Below are 11805 nucleotides of genomic sequence, written 5' to 3'. Positions count from 1 at the left end.
CATCTTTCCCTGCCTCAAGTCCATTATTTAGGCTTGGTGTTTCCTTGAGCTTTTGCTCATTTCACACAGACTAGTTCACAAAAATGTAAGGACTCTGAGTCAAGGTCCATTGCAAAGGAGACACAGGCCTGTGGGACACCGTTTATGGAAGGACACTGCCCTCTCTCCACACGGAGCCCCCAGGCCAACCACTGACCCTCGTCTCCACATTATAGCCTAGATGTGGGTGGATCATGTGGATATATATTTCCTGATGTGGATCAGCCTCCTCTGTTTATTTTATTAAATGCATATCTTTCTGTAAATTATAGGCATGTGTTTCCTCTGTTAAGTGCTCTAGGTTAGATAAAGAGAATCTAATAGACCTGCACAAGCAGGAAGTGCACTGAGAGTGGGAAAGAGTGACCAGCCTGCTGGTTGCTGCAGGTACAGCAGCACAACAGGTAGAAAGAGGGCTGCACTACCTACGGGGCTGTGAGTTGGAAAATTGGCCAGACACCCTCAGAGAGCTGACTTGACATTTAAAAAGTTATTTTTACTTCATTGAGATATAATTGACATATAATATCGCATTAGTTTCAGGTATACAATGAAAATTTCTTTTCCATGTGATGAGAACTTTTAAGATCTACTGTCTTAGCAACTTTCAAATACACATTATTAACCATTGTCATCATGCTGTAGATTATATCCCCAGGACTTGTTTATCTTATATCTGGAAGTTTGTATCTTTTGGCTCCTTTCACCCAATCCCCCCATCCCACCCACCTGCCTCTCTGGTAACCACAGATCTCATATCTTTCTCTATGAGTTTTTTTTTTTTTCTTTTAGATTCTACGTATTAGTGAGATATACAGTATTTGTCTTTCTCTGTCTGATTTATTTCATTTAGCAAGCTGCCTTCAAGGTCCATCCATGTTGTTGTGAATGGCAGGATTTTCTTCTTTTTTATGGCTGAAGAGTATTTCATTGTGTTTGTATGTACATATGCACACAATGGAATATTATAATATATATATGGATATATATCACATCTTCTTTATCCGTTCATCCATCCATGGACACTTAGATTGTTTCCATGTCTTGGCTATTGTAAATAATGCTGCAGTGAACATGGGGGTACAGCTATCTTTCCAAGTTAGTTTTCACTTCCTCCAAATAAAAGCACAGAAGTGGAATTGCTGGATCACATGGAAGTCCTACTTTAAAATTTTTGAGGAACCTCCATACTGTTCTCCATAGTGGCTGCACTAATCTACAATCTTGATGGCTTGTCTCCTGGCAGATGAAGCCTCTGGATGACCCCTTAATTATAGTGCAATGCTAGGAAGGCCTAGTGAAGAAAATAGCAAAACGAGTTGGGGCATCAGGGTGGAGAGGACAGTGGCTGGGGAGCAGTGAAGAAGAGGAAAGAGGTGGATAAAAGAAGGGATGGTCCCACTTCATTCATGTAAGGAAAATGTTCCTTGTACCTGAGTCTTGGCTGGAGCGTGGCTCCTTTCAGGCCCCCGTAGGGTCAGGGCTCTCAGAGGAAATACAGTGAAAATCATTCCCCTGCAGGACTCTGGCTGGGGAGCAGGGCTGGAGACAGCCTTCTGGGTAGGGTAGCATCGGTGGGGTCCTGTGCTTGCTTGCTGCTTGGTCTGATTCCTGGCCAGGGCCTGGGTAAATTGAGAGCCAGCAATACTCACTTAACGTTTTTCTTATCTCCCTGTATTTTCTCATTTCCCTCCCTCCTAGTCCAACAGGTAGTGGCCTCCATGCTCATTGTCTCAAGGAGACTTGTGGCAGGGAGGGAAGAAGAAATAACCAGCGACTCTTTTTGACCTTTGTGTTCTGAATGCCTCTGTTGAGGGATGAGGCTCTGCAGAGGGGCTGAAAGGCAGTGGTGAGCGGACCTGTGGAAAAAATATTGATATAAAGGTAGTAGGATTTCCCCAGATTGGAAAAAGGTTCCTGTGGCCTTGGTGGTGCTGGGTCAGGGAGGGAGAACAAGAGAGATGGTGGAGGAATGTTCAGCTGCATGAGCCAAAGGGCCAGTTACCCGCATCCCAGGCAGCTGTCCTTGGGCTCTAGCAGAACCCCTAGAGAGGAGCGTTTGGCTCCAATGCCCATGGGAACCAGGGACGTAGCGTGCATGAGTAGAGGGGCCTGCAGCACCCCTCTAAGCCTGCTGATTCCACCCCTCCCACATGGGTGCTATAGTTGATGTTGCCATACACCACCCAGATCCCCCGTCAGACTAAAGGACTAATTCCCCAGCGGCCAGGAGCTGCCCTCAGCTGAAGAGACATACCTGGTCCAAGGTCTTGCTCCTTTCCAGGGACAACCTTAGCCAATGACTGGTTGATTCAGGAGTATAGAGGCCTGGCTCCTTTCACCACAACAAAAGGGCCGCTGCCTCAGAGCTCCTCATGAGGCTGGCTGAGGTCACTGTTGAGACTGCGTGGTAGCCCAGCTTCTTCCTCTGCCCAGTTCCATACCCTTCTCTCTCCTTTCCAGGTTCTGATTCCAAGAGCACTTCTCGCTTAACTTCCTGCGTGTTCATCTCTGTCTGTGTTGGCTTCAGGGGAACGCACTCTATGACAGGTACAGAAAACGATTTCTCTCCTGTGAGAAAAACAAAAGTGTGCAGCGATGATGCAGGGGTGATGGATGGTAGCTGACATCTGTGGGGCATCTTAGGAACTGGATGGGCTGGAGGACTCAGTCCTCTCTGAAGGGGGAAGCTGCTGCTCAGCCCCAGCTGGTCAGTGCCAAGAACAAGTGGGTCCAGTGTTTCTACATCTTTTAAGGGAAGCTGGAAATTTAGATTTTTTTTTAAATGTGAAATGTCCTGATTAAAAAAAAACAGTGTGTGAGCTAAAAAAAAAAAAAACAAACCCCAAACCTGTCCAAGCCACAATGGGTTAATAGCCTTTTAGTTTGCGGCCTCGGGTCCAGGCAGACAGGGCCAAAGGCAGTCTCAGGAAATTCCACGCCCAAATGCCAAGTGGACAAGGCTGACTGTGGGGCAGCACAAGCCTTGGGGACGGCACTTAAGGAACACATGGGTGCCCTGTCCCAGTAAGATTTCTGTGGACAGGCCCAATGGGGAGGGAGTTAGAAACGCCCAGAAAGACTGATGTTCAATGTTCAGCCAAGCCAGTAGGAAGGGACTGTGAGAGAAATCAAGAGAAGTGGTAGGAATTAAAGAAAGCACAACTCTTGCTCACCTGAGTTTCAGTTCAAAATTCCCAGTACACAGATTGATGATACTGGAGATATCCAAAAGCTGGAAGCGGCTCCATTTAATGGGTTTCCACTCCAGGGGGTCTAAGTCATTATCTATAAAATATCAGAGTTTATCAGACCTTATCCAGTTAGATTTAATTGCATTAACACCACTCTTCCATTCTACCAAAGGCATATCTAAGATTTTTTTTTTCTAATAACACAAAGAGCTCAAGTCTCGATGAGTTGAAAATAATAAGAGAGAATCTAACTGAATGTGTCCCTGCATGGCACCAAGATCTGGGACATGAAAACTCCAAGTTCATGTTAATGGCATTAAAGAAATGGAAATAAATGGTTTCTTTCTGTTTCCACCACAATTCATCACAGCATCTAGATACTTCTGTAAATGATTAAAAATCAACCTTGGTCCAGCCCTCTGGTTTCAGACCCTCAAGAAAGGCTGTCCTTGAAAATCTGTGGCAGTTCATTTCAAGTGACACATTTGTGTCAGGCTGACATGTACACATGGATCTCATCACTCCCATCTTCTCCATCAAGGGGAATGTGGAGTAAGGTGATGCTGTCATGGGTCCATCTAAGAGTGCCAATTATAAACTAGATCAGTCCTAATTCACCCTTGTGCTCTAGTGTCAACACAGTGCTCAGCACAGGGAAGGGTTCTCATGAATAGAAACCCCTCGGTCACTGAGACTAGGACCCCAGCTTAGGGTCCTCCTTGATTTCCTCTGTCTTCTTCATCCCCCACCTCCTTTCACTCAGTGATTCCTCCTGACAGATTCCTTGGATCTCCTTCCCCAAGTCTGCTGTTCTGGTTGAGGGTCGTCTCCTCATTCTGCACCTGGACTGCCTCATAACACTCACCCTGCTGCAGGTTATGCCCCCACTTGCATGTGGCTGCCAGCAGGATCTTTCTAGAACACAAAACAGATTTCGTTACTTTCATGCTTAGGAATCTACATGACACTTCATTATTTTCAGGCTGAAGTCCAAACTTCTCAGCAAAGCACTCAGTGTTTTCTGCACCCAGCTTCACTTCCTGCCACTCACCACCTTCTTCTCCCCACCCTCACATCCCGTGTCACCCTGGACTCCCAGCTGGAGCTGGGAACAGGACTCATCCCCTGAGATGGTAAGGAGCCAGGGCTCTGCAGTCAGACAGACCAGGTGGTGAGTTCTGCTAACCAGGGCAGGTTAATTCTCTTTCTTAAACCTCCCATCTCCTTGCCAGTAAGCCAGGATTGACACTTATGCCAGTCCCCACATCAGTACCACTCTCTCCAATTCTACCTGCCATCCAGGTTTGCTGTGAGGATAAAGTGAGATTGTGAAAAACCCTTAGCAAAGTGCCCGCAAACTGGGGTCAATGGTGAATGAACGCTGGCTGGGCAGAGAGGTCTGGAAGCGGGTATGTAAGAGGCTAACAGTGACTGCCCTGGGTGGTGGGACTCTGGGGGACTTTTCTACCTTCCTCATCATATCTTATGTGAGAATATGTTATGATTTCCTACAACACGCAGGTCTTATCAAGACACAGCTAGAAATGATTTCCTCTCTAGAACCTCCCTAACTTGCCTGGATAGAATGAGTCTCCTGTACCTTCTACTTCCATCAGCACTCTGTACCTGTCTGTGACATAGCTGGCATGGCTGGTGATGGCTCATTTGCCCTCCTGCATTCCACACTGAATCCATATTTCTGTGGGTCTCTGTTTCCCCAGGACTCTGTCCAGCACTTGGCATTGAGTGTGTGGTGGGCTGTCAGTGCTGGTTCCTTTGACTTGAATGGAGGCCTCTCTCACTAAGATTCACCCCGGCACTGCATCCCCAGGCTTTGGTATTCACCTATTTAATGTTTATAAGATTTTAGGAAACACACATTTTCAAGAGATACATGTTCTCCCACTGAAAGTCAAGCTGTTCATTGTATGCGGGCAGGTCAGGAGAAAAGAATGCACAGGAAGCCAGGCTTCTCGTGAACCTTGGGAAGTAGCTTCTCTGTCCCTCTCACCTCCCTGGCCCCCTGGGGATTCCCATGTCCAACCAGCTGAGTAAGGACTTTCTGAGCCCCTAAACATGCACAGCCCTGACACCCGGCTGGAGCACCAAGAGCCTGTCAGCCACATGGCTCAGAAGAAAAGGGGGAGAAAAAGAAAGAAAGAAAGAAAGAAAAAAAATAAAATAAAGTTATTAAAATAAAAAAATAAAATAAATATTAAAAAGAAATAAAAATTTAAAAGTAATTTAAAAAAAGAAAAAAAAACAAAGAAAGAAAGAAAGAAGAGAGAACCAAACCAAAAAACAAATCCACCAATGATAACAAGCACTAAAAACTAAGGACAGACAGAACCTTAGGACAAATGGTAAAAGCAAAGCTATAAGCAAAGCTGGCATTTGAGGCTCTTATGTAGATTATTCAGTGAGATAGTCCAAGTTAAAAATAATATAAGTAAGCTCCTCTTTTCCAAAATAGGTTCTCATATTAAAACTTATTTATTTATTCCTAAAGGAATTAAGATAACTTATAAAGAAAAATAAAATAGATAACAGTGGAAACAAAAAATAGATATAAAAGAAGAAAGAAAGAAAAACAAGGCAAAGAGCCAGAGCATTCAAAATGATAAGGGTTCTTAATATTTGGATTTACAGATTATAAAGTTGCTTTCATTAGCGTTTCTAATTATAAACTATCAATCATCAAGATAACTGAAGCTTGTCTTAATGGACAGACTGCTTAGATAATATGTTCTTATAGAAATAGGCTGAAGTTTCTCCATAAAGATTTTCAGATGGGAAGTGTTCATAAGGGCATCAATCCCAATGAATTGTTGGAAAAGACAAATTGATATCTACTTTGGGCACAACTATCCTGCCTAACAAAATGCAGCAAGCTTCTCTTTACTCCTTGTTGGCAAATGCTACTTTAAGTATGGAAACATCTCTCAATTAGAATTTCTCAAAGGATGATCTTTGAGATTCTTCCTACTTGGAAGTGTTGTTCCCACTGCTGTTGGTTGGTGGGAACAGGTATCTCAAGGACAAGCGACCATGTCCATTGTCTCACCAGGCTATCATTGCACCTACCATAGTGTCTGGTATGTAACAGGCCACTAGGAAACACTGTTGGATGTTGGATGAAGGAATGACCCTCATTCCTTGCACACAAAAGGAGCTGGGAATTATCTGTCCCAGCACATGGCTCTCCTCCCTCGCCTGCCCTGAGCGGTCTGATAAGAGCTTTCCCATCAGCCTGAATACATCTGTGCACATCTGTTACTAAGTGCATTAACATGCTTCTCAATTTGCTTTTATCACAAAATGTGGTCCATCAGGCAGATTTCTTATGACATAAGTGCTATTGCCTTAACTTTTGGGGGGAAAAGTCTATTTTTCAAAATACTAAAGACACATCTAGGAAACCACTGTGAGGTTTTAGTTGCTTTAATGAAGAGCCCTCAAACTTTGTGTGTAATGTCCTATAAACTACTGGGCACATCTCGTTGTCAGGGTGAAAACAATCCTACTGTTACACTGCGGTTGATATGGGGTCACTGAAAATGGGTCCAGTTTTCTGTATACTTTAATGAACATTCAACCCTGCAGAGGAAACATCTTCAAATCCCCTTTCTCCCCAACACACGCGTTTGGTCATAACATAAATCGCTGGTCAACATCACGTCTCTCTACTCACTCCCATCAAATAAAAATAAAAGGTCTGCCTGTAAAAATCATGCTCTCACTGTGAAATATCCATTTGAAGTAAAGAGAGGGTAGAACAGTTTCCACTAGGTGCTGCATTGCATCCTGCAGTCCGTATGTCCACGGGCTCCTAGCAGCTCTCCTTGTGCAATAACACAGGTCTCCTGTAGGTGGCTCTGCCTCCCTATTATCTCCTTCTACCCGAAAGTGGCCACAAATCTTTAAGCTCCAGTCCTAGTTCTATTGGAGCTTGAGCCAGGGGCTCTGAAATGTATACCCAAACCTCACTAGCCTGGATGTTACTGGATGCTGCTCATGCAGAAGAGAAAGCCATTAGACATTTAAATGAGGGGACATTGGGAAAATCCACTGGTGGGCAGCCCTGGTCTAGTCTCAGCAGAGCTGCAGCCATCACTTCAGTCTGGTGATGGGAGTGGACTAGACTCAGGTTCTAAGTGTCGGACCAGTATTTCCAAACGTGTATTTTTCAAGACACGAATTTGGCAAAATTCTCAGTGAAAAAACAAGTAGTTAAATAAATTTGGGTAAGGCTGTATACTGTTCTCTTTGGAGTGTTGTAAAGCAGCATCTTAATATTTTAAAAGCTCTGAAAAGTTCTGCAGGAAAAAAAATCTGTTTAGCTTTGCTTAACTCAGGATTTTATGAACTCAGGACCTAAAATATCAAGTAGAGCCACGTTCTGTGGAATGCATTCCTGGAGGTGACTGACATCTACAGTGATTCTGGGGGTGAGAACCCGGGGCCTCTGCACTTTTCTGGGGTAGAAGGAGGGTGCCGCAAAGGCGCTCACCTTTGGCAACTCTGCCAAGCAACCAGCTCTCATGAGAGGGGATGTGTGTGTGGACTGCCCAACACATACTATGGAAACTGCCAATCCTCCAATTGGGAAAGGGGAAATCCCATTTATTGGGCGCTTTATCTGTGCCAGGCGCTGGGCTAGATTCTTTTTATGCACAATGAATGTATTCTTCCTGGCATCTCCTGAGTAGACAGAATCTCCACTTCACAGGAAAGAAGACTGATGAGCAGGGTGGCAGGGTCACCTGCTGAGTTTGCATGTAAGCAAGTGGCAGAGCCAAGACTGAAACCGGCTGGCCTCAAATGCCCTTACTTTGTATTTTGTTTTGTTTTTAAGACATTATACCAGTGACTTATTGAGAGTATTTTAGTGAGGAGGTAATTTGGATTGATTTAACTTCAACAGTCCATGAAGATGTAGAGGAAAGAGTGGACATAACATAAGAGACCCAGGTAAGAATCCCAGGGTTACCACTTCCTGGCTGGGTGGCCCTGGGCACAAGTTATTTAACCTCTTTGAGCTCCAATTACCTCTCTCCTAAAATAAGAATTATTTATGAAGAATTAAATTAGAACTAAGGGTATGGGCTAAATACATCTGTACTTAGCTCCAAAATGTCTGTGTAGTCCCGTGAGCCAGCACTTGCCGTCCCCACCAGCCACAGGCAAGCGGTGGCTGCTCACATTCTGCCCAGAGCTCTGAAGCATTAGGCCTGAAGGGCCAGCAGTGGGGCAACACAACTCAGGTTGTCTCTTCTACACCTCTCTAGGGTGTCGGAGCCTTGGATGTTAGCCAGCACCAGGTCAGAGAATAGACCCGAAGCAAGGTCCCAGTTATCAGAAGTCAAAGCTAAATTTAGGATGCAACTGTGAAAATGAATACTCAACAGGCTCTGTGAAGTAGGGAGGTGAGTAATTATCTGGCAAATTTGATTACTGTAGACAGGCCACGCTGATAATTTGCCCAGTTCTCAGCCAAATAACCCCTCCCTCTCCCCCAATATTTTTCTTCTCTGAACCATCTTGGTCCTCTCCCCTGTGATCCTTTTCATGTTTTACCCTTAGTTGTATGGGTTTTCTTTTGTGGGAATTATTATTTCTCTTCCCTGAGACCTAAGATTGCAAACTGGTGACCTTGGGATGCCATTCAGCTCTCAGAATGTTCCATTTGGCCAGGTTAAAAAAATCGAGGTTTCATTAGAAAATTTAGAGATTTCATGCAAAAATTTAGATTTACCTATCATATGATTCAGCAGTTCCACTCCTGGGTATGTATCTGAAGAAAATGAAAACACTAATTCAAAAGGATACACGCACCCCAATGTTCCTAGCAGCAGTATTTACGATTGCCAAGATGTGAAAGCAACCTAAGTGTCCATCAACAGAGGAATGGATAAAGAAGATGTGGTATATATGTACAATGGAATACTACTCAGCCGTAAGAAAGAATGAAATAATGCCATTTGCAACAACATGGACGGACTTGGAAGGTATGCTAAGTGAAATAAGTCAGACAGAGAAAGACAAATACTGTATGATATCACTTCTATGTGGAATTTGAAAAATAAAACAAACTAGTGAATATAACAAAAAGAAACAGACTCACAGATATAGAGAACAAACTAGTGGTGCTCAGTGGGGAGATGGAAGGGGGAGGGGAATAAGTGGTACAAACTATTGTGTATAAAATAAATAAGCTACAAGGATATATTGTACAGCACAGGGAATATTGCTAATATTTTATAGTAACTTTAAATGGAGTATAATCTTTAAAAATATTGAATCAATATGCTATATACCTGAGACTAATATAATATTGTGAAATCAACTATACTTCAATAAAAAAATTTAGATTTCTGTTTCATCTTGAAAAACTAGTAAGATGGAGCTACACAAGGCCCAGGTTCCCCCATGGCCTACCTGAGAAGGGACAGGTAGCTGCTGCCCCTTCTCAGTGTACCCAGTTTCTTCCTGTCCCACCAAGCCCACCCCAAAGTTCCTACACCAACTGGAACTTGTTAGAAATGTAAAAATCTCAGGCCCTACCCCCCAGACCTATTAATACAGAATCTCTTTGTGGGGAGGCCTAGAAATTTGTGTCTGAAACATCCTCCAGGTAATTCTGATCCAGGCCCAAGTTTGAGATCCACGTGTATAGAGAGATCCCTGAATGATACTCAGCAGTCATGGTTTTGCTTCAGCTTTGGCATCAGACTCTAGTTAAAACTTGGTCTGATTCGTTCAGCCAGGCATCTAATGCACAGATTTACGGAGCACTAATATGTAACAAGCACTGTGCTAGTTGCTGCTGATACAGAGGTGACCAAGACAGACAGTGTCTTGCTCTCACAGAGCACGTAGTCCAGTGAGGAACAGAGACAGAGACCTCAGTTTGGTGACCTGTGCTTATTACTGGGCTCGGTCAGCAGTTTTCAAGATGACCAGTCTCGAGCTCTGCAGAAGGAGGAGGTAGACAAGGAGGCTAGGGAGGGGCTAGGTCTCACCTTTGGATTAACCTGAGCGTCTCTGTTTTTACCTCTTTTACATTTTAGATTTCCAAATAAGACTGAATTGGAGGGGAAGGGTGCTGCTGTTAAATACATTGAATGCTACTAGACTAGGCAATCATTTAGGTAGCTTCAGGTCTAAAATGCTAAGAAACACATTGGAGCACTAGCAAAAGTTTTTTTTTTTTAGGTGAAGGGCGTGAATAAGCATCCTAAAAGACACAGCCTACATCACACCCATTAGGATGGCTATTATCAGAAAACAACAGAAAACTGTGAGTGTTGGTGAGGCTGTACAGAAACTGGAACTCTTTGTGTATTGCTGGTGAGAATGTAAAATGTGGAATGTAAAACTGTGGAAAACAATATTATGGCTCCTCAAAACATGAAACATAGAATTACCAAATGATCCAGAAATTCAACTTCTGGGTTATACTCGAAAGACTAGAAAGCAGGGACTCAAATATTTTGTACACCAATATTGTTAGCAGCATTACAATAGCCAAAAGGTGGAAGCAACCCAAATGTCCACTGATGGATGAACGGGTAAATAAAATGTGGAATATACATACAATGGAATATTTTTCAGCCTTAAAAGGGTAGGAAATTCTGACATGTGCTACAACATAGTTGAACCCTGAGGACATTATGCTCTGTGAAATAAGCCAGTCACAAAAGGAAAAATATTGTATGATTCTACTTACATGAGGTACCTAGAGTACCTCAAATTCATAGAGACAGAAAGTAGAAGAGAAGTTATCAGGGGCAGGGGGAGAGAGGAATGAGAATTTAGGGTTTAATGGGTACAGAGTTTCAGTTTGGGGTGATGATAAAGTTCTGGAGATGGATGGTGGTGATGACTGCACAATGATGTGAATGTATGCAATGCTACTGACCTGTACACTTAAAAATGGTTAAGATGGTAACATTTATGTAACTTTTTCCACAATAAAAAGAAACTCATCCTACAATTTGCCTATAATATGGCCACCCCACTCTCTCCTCCCTTCATTTTGTCTTCATTCAAGTTTTTTGCTGTTGTTGTTGTTGTTGCTGCTGCTGTTTTGAATAATTTACCACTGGAAGGTAAATGCAAACGCAACAATCTAACTCACTGGGTGGAGGTGGCAAAATACTCCAGGTAGTGGCTGAGAACTGTAGCTGGCATGGGTCACTGGAAAAGGTCCATGTCACTGCCCGAGCTGGTCCTGCTGAACTTGAGGGGAGGATGGGTACGATCTGGAAGACAAAATACCAACGATAATAATTGTAAACACTCCTAGGAGATCCAGGCAATTGTAATCTTCTAGAGCCTCAGGTATTTTCTCATACAAGGTGGAGAGAACTGCTTCATGGCTCAGTAATCTCAGACACACGATGGTTTGACTCCTTTAGCCCAGTGGTCCTCACACTTTGGTGTGCTTCAAGTTTATCTGGAGGGCTTTGTTAAAACACAGATTGCTGGCTCCTTCCCCCCAGAGTTTCTGATTTAGTAGGTCCTAAGAATCTGTATTCCCAGGCGATGCTAATGTCAGTCTGGGACCACA

General features: G+C 43.5%; 1 long non-coding RNA gene across 1 annotated transcript; it reads right to left on the bottom strand.

Annotated features, from left to right (window-relative positions):
- Positions 1-1479: 1479 nt before the first annotated feature.
- LOC137228613 (uncharacterized) lies at positions 1480-3341 on the bottom strand. The gene is made up of 3 exons (XR_010945317.1): positions 3216-3341; positions 2297-2610; positions 1480-1661 (listed from the first exon to the last, which is right to left on the bottom strand). It is a non-coding gene; the product is annotated as an uncharacterized lncRNA (long non-coding RNA).
- Positions 3342-11805: the final 8464 nt, after the last annotated feature.

This window comes from Pseudorca crassidens, chromosome 8 (assembly GCF_039906515.1).
Source record: "Pseudorca crassidens isolate mPseCra1 chromosome 8, mPseCra1.hap1, whole genome shotgun sequence".
NCBI lineage: Eukaryota > Metazoa > Chordata > Mammalia > Artiodactyla > Delphinidae > Pseudorca > Pseudorca crassidens.
The sequence above is the reverse complement of the archived record's forward strand: the minus strand, read 5'-3'. Positions and strand labels throughout refer to the sequence as shown.